Below are 6,021 nucleotides of genomic sequence, written 5' to 3'. Positions count from 1 at the left end.
ACTAAAGATCATTAAGGTAAAACCCAACCATAGCCTTGAAGCATCAAGTCCCCTTTATCCCATACGCAAACAACCTACTTACTCGGGTCTGTGCTTCTGTCACTCATGCCACCCACCATAAGCAAATCATCAACATATTGCAAACCCTACAGCGGGGATCCCTCACGCTTGCGCGACACGGAGAGCACCATAGGACAGCACCAATAATAAAACATGCAACTCAAACCAATCATAGCAATTCATCAATCACCGATAGGACAACGGAAATCTACTCAGACATCATAGGATGGCAACACATCATTGGATAATAATATGAAGCATAAAGCACCATGTTCAAGTAGAGGGTACAGCGGGTTGAGGGAGAGTGGACCGCTTAATATAGAAGGGGGAAGGTGATGGAGATGTTGATGAAGATGGCGGAGGTGTTGGTGTAGATCACAGTGATGATGATGGCCCCCGGCAGCGCTCCGGCGCCACCGGAAGCAAGGGGGAGAGAGCCCCCCTTCTTCTTCTTCTTCCTTGACCTTCTCCCTAGATGGGAGAAGAGTTTCCCCTTTGGTCCTTGGCTCCCATGGCGTGGGAGGGGCGAGAGCCCCTCCGAGATTGGATCTGTCTCTCTGTCTCTCTCTGTTTCTGCGTTCCCCGATTCTACCCCTTCACCGTTTCTTTAATATTCGGATATCCGTAACTCCGATTGGGGTGAATCTTTCGCCCATATTTTTCTCATAAAATTAGCTTTCTTGCGGCAAAATAAGATCATCAACTGCCTTACGGGTAGCCCACGAGAGTGTCGGGCGCGCCCCCCTGTCTCGTGGCCACCTCGGACACCGTTTCGCGTTGATTCTTCCTCCAGAAAATCCCAAATATTCCAAAATAATTCTCCATCCGTTTTTATCCCATTTGGATTCCGTTTGATATTGGGTTTCTACAAAACATAAAACATGCAACAAACAGGAACTCGCACTGGGCACTGGATCAATATGTTAGCCTCAAAAATAGTATAAAAAGTTGCCAAAAGTATATGAAAGTTGAAGGATATTGGCATGGAACAATCAAAAATTATAGATACAATGGAGACGTATCAGCATCCCCAAGCTTAATTCATGCTCGCCCTCGAGTAGGTAAATGATAAAAAATATAATTTTTGATGTGGAATGCTACCTAGCATAATCTTGATCATATGTCTAATCATGGCATGAATATTAAGACACGAGTGATTCAATGCAATAGTCTATCATTTGACATTAAAACGATAATACTTCGACCGTACTAATAAAGCAATCATGAATTTTCAAAACAACGAGGCCAAAGCAAGCTTATCCCTACAAAATCATATAGTTTGGCCATGTTTCATCTTCGTCACACAAAAATGCTCCCATCATGCACAACCCCGATGACAAGCCGAGCAATTGGTTCATACTTTTTAACGCGCTTCAGCTTTTTCAACCCTCACGCAATACATGAGCGCAAGCCATGGATATAGCACTATAGGTGGAATAGAATATGATGGTGGAGGTTTATATGGAGAAAACAAAAAAGGGAGAAAGTCTCACATCAACCCGGCTAATCAACGGGTTGTGGAGATGCCCATCAATTGATGTCAATGCAAGGAGTAGGGATTACCATGCAACGGATGCACTAAGAGCTATAAGTGTATGAAAGCTCAACAAAAGAAACTAAGTGGGTGTGCATCCAACTTGCTTGCTCATGAAGACCTAGGGCATTTGACGAAGCCCATCATTGGAATATACAAGCCAAGTTCTATAATGAAAAATTCCCACTAGTATATGAAAGTGACAACATAGGAGACTCTCTATATGAAGAACATGGTGCTACTCTGAAGCACAAGTGTGGTAAAAGGATAGTAACATTGCCCCTTTTCTTTTTTTTCTTTTTTTTCTTTTTTTTGGGGGGTGGGCTTCTTTGGCCCCCTTTTTTATTTAGGCTTCTTTGGCCTTTCCTTTTTTTCTTTTTTTTCTTTTTTCTTTTTTTATGGGGTAATGCTCTATAATGATGGTCATCACACTTTTATTTACTTACAACTGAATATTACAACTCGATACTAGAACAAAGATATGACTCTATATGAATGCTTCTGGTGGTGTACCGGGATGTGCAATGATCTAGCATAGCAATGACATCAAAAGACGGACAAGCCATGAAAACATCATGCTAGCTATCTTACGATCATGCAAAGCAATATGACAATAAATGCTCAAGTCATGTATATGGTGATCATGGAAGTTGCATGGCAATATATCTCGGAATGGCTATGGAAATGCCATGGTAGGTAGGTATGGTGGCTGTTTTGAGGAAGATATAAGGAGGCTTATGTGTGATAGAGCGTATCATATCACGGGGTTTGGATGCACCGGCGAAGTTTACACAAACTCTCAAGGTGAGAAAGGGCAATGCACGGTACCGAAGAGGCTAGCAATGATGGAAAGGTAAAAGTGTGTATAATACATGGACTCACATTAGTCATAAAGAACTCATATACTTATTGCAAAACTTTATTAGCCCTCAAAGCAAAGTACTACTACGCATGCCCCTAGTTGGATAGATTGGTCGGAAAAGACCATCGCTCGTCCCCAACCACCACTCATAAGGAAGACAATCAAAGAAACACCCCATGCTTCAAATTTGTCACACAACGGTTACCATACGTGCATGCTACGGGACTTGCAAACCTCAACCCAAGTGTCTCTACAATCCACAACCACCCACTAGCATGACTCTAATATCACCATCTTTATATCGCAAAACTATTGCAAGGAATCAAACATATCATATTCAGCGATCTACAAGTTTATGTAGGATTTTATGACTAACCATGTGAATGACCAATTCCTGTCATCTCTCTAAATAAATCTAAGTGAAGCAAGAGAATTTAATTCTTTTTACAAAAGATATGCCCACGCTCTAACAAATATAAGTGAAGCAAAAGAGCATTCTACAAATGGCGGTTTTCTATGTGAAGATAAACAGGAAATCCAAACTTCAAATGATATAAGTGAAGCACATGAAGCATTCTATAAAGCCATACTCAAAAGATTTAAGTGAAGTACAATGAGAATTCTATAAATGAACCAAGTACTATCTCATACCATCATGGTGCATAAAAGAAAAATGAAAACTAAATGCAAAAGACGCTCCAAGACTTGCACATAATGCACAAACGAAACGAATCCAAAAACATACCGATACTTGTTGAAGAAAGAGGGGATGCCTTCCAAGGCATCCCCAAGCTTAGACGCTTGAGTCTCCTTGAATATTTACTTGGGGTGCCTCGGGCATCCCCAAGCTTGAGCTCTTGCCTCTCTTCCTTTTCCTCATATCGAGACTTCCTCGATTAGACACTTCATCCACACAAAACTTCAACAGAAAACTCGGTAAGATCCGTTAGTATAATAAAGCAAATCACCACTCTAAGTACTATTGCAAACCAATTCATATTTTGTTTTTGAATTATGTCTACTGTAATATAACTTTTTCATGGCTTAATCCACTAATATAAATTGATAGATTCATCAGAACAAGCAAACTATGCATCAAAAACAGAATCTGTCAAAAACAGAACAGTTTGTAGCAATATGAACATCCACCATACTTCTGGTACCCCAAAAATTCTACCAAAATTAGGAAAAAAACCAATTTGTACATCAAGACAGTACAAAAGGAATCAAAACCATTTGGCATTCCAGATAAAAATGTAAAATCAAGCACTACAGCCAAAGTTTCTGTCCTGCACCGTACAAAGCAACAAGCATTGTAAACATCCTAAAGGCAAACCTTGGCACATTATTTTTATAATACAATGGAATTATACAAGGGGATAATTATTTTTCATGAAACGTTTCTGTAATTAAGATTCACAAAGTTTCTGTGAGCATGAACAAAGTTCAAGGAGCTCTCCCACTTCAACAATGTTTGTCTCTCTCACTTTCACTTTCCTTTTTGAAAAGTTTTTAGGTTCCCCTCTTTATTTTTTTGTTTTTAAACTATATAAAAGCACTCAACAGAAATAAATGACTCTCTAAAACTTCCAGGTTGTCTCCCTGGCAGCGCTTTCTTTAAAGCCATTAAGCTAGGCATATAGTGCTCAAGTAATGAATCCACCCGGATCCCAAGGTATATCAAAGCCAATTTTAATTAACAATGATTTGTAATTTAGTAGTGAGAACAAAGTAATATATATCAAGCAACAACGAAGTCTAACTCTCTTCCTATGCATCGGCATGTCATAAAATAACAATTCATGCACACATAGGAAAGGCCAATGCATAGTATAAGCATATTCTTGCAATTCTATCGTGTTGGAAACATAGAGAGCTGGAGATATAGTTCCTCTCTCATAATAATTGCAAGTAGGAGCAGCAAGCACATGCATATTAGATCTATCTAAATCATCATGTAAGGAGAGGAACAACAAGGTTTTTAGACGTATTGCACCGACTATCACTTCTTGGAAGAATAGATTTATTACTAATTTCTCTCTCCTCACCCATAGAGTGAGGGATAGCCACAAGGAGTTCATTATATCCTTCCTTGACAATCTGTAATCTTCTTTTGGACTTTACTTAGGTGCAACCTCTTGGGGTTTTAATCTTTGTAACATGCTTGTACAGCTAAGACACTGATTCTTTAATTTAATTACACAGTAGGAGCCTCTCCTACGGTTTTAAAGGTTCAAAAAAATCCTTAGTAAGGGAAAACTTCTCCGATATAGTGTAGTAAGGAGATTTCAAAAAGATAATAGGACTATCATGCGTGGGTGCAATAGCAAGAACTTCATGTTTAACATAAGGAACTATAGCAATTTCATCTCCATAAGCATAATTCATATTGGCATCTTGGCCACAAGCATAGCAAGCATCATCAAAAAGGGATATTTCAAGAGAATCAACGGGATCATAGCAATCATCATAGCAATCATCCTTCGATAAGCACGAAGGGGAATTAAACAATGTATGAGTTGAAGAGTTACTCTCATTAGAAGGTGGGCACGGGTGATCAATCTGCTCTTCCTCCTTTTGTTCTTCGCTCTCCTCATCATCTTTTTCATCCAATGAGCTCACAGTTTCATCAATTTCTTCTTCCATAGCTTCCTGCAAAATATTAGTCTCTTCTTGGACAGCGGAGAATTTCTCAATATATAGTTTAACATAGGCATTAGAAGCACAATTATCATAACAATATTCAAGTATGGCAAAGTTTTCAGATTGTAGAGAGTAGCATCATACTTTTCAATCAAAGAAGCAATTTCATAAGCACCCTTAAAAGCAACAAATTCTTCAATTTGTTGAACATCATAGTAATTATAAACACCCTTAGCATACGAAGATACGATCCTATTATCAAACTCACATTGGTAGGGAAGGTGTTTCTTAGGGTTTTCAGAACAACAAGTAATATCATATATTTCACATAAATTCCAAGCATAGCATTGCAAACGTTGAATTTGATCCCATAATAGTTTCCCTTTTTCAGATATACAGTGTCACACATAACAAGCATGCTCATCTAAAGATTTGCCCTCAACTAAGCTAGTTGGGGTTTCAGCACGAGCACAAAGGGATCGAAGATGATCCAAGTAAAAAGCTTCAGGAGTGTGATAGATTTTGAGTGGTTCTTCAACCATTGGTTCAGTAGGTACAACTAAATTTTTTTGGTATTTTGTGTTTCCTACCCATAACTAAAGATAGAAAACAACTTAGAATAGCAAATAGAAATTACTTAGTGATAAAGCAAACAAGCAAACACGAGAATATTCACCCCACACTATGACTCCCCGGCAACAGCGCCAGAAAAAGGTCTTGATAACCCGCAAGTATACGGGATAGTTGTAGCCTCTTTCGATAAGTAAGAGTGTCGAACCCAATTAGGAGCTAAAGGTAGAACAAGTACTCTCTCAAGTCCTATGACCACTGATACGACTCTACGCACGCTTGACGTTTGCTTTACCTAGAACAAGTATGAAACTAGAAGTACTTTGTAGGTGTTGTCTGATAGGTTTGCAAG

Source organism: Triticum dicoccoides, chromosome 5B, assembly GCF_002162155.2.
Source record: "Triticum dicoccoides isolate Atlit2015 ecotype Zavitan chromosome 5B, WEW_v2.0, whole genome shotgun sequence".
NCBI lineage: Eukaryota > Viridiplantae > Streptophyta > Magnoliopsida > Poales > Poaceae > Triticum > Triticum dicoccoides.
This window is presented reverse-complemented; position numbering follows the sequence as displayed.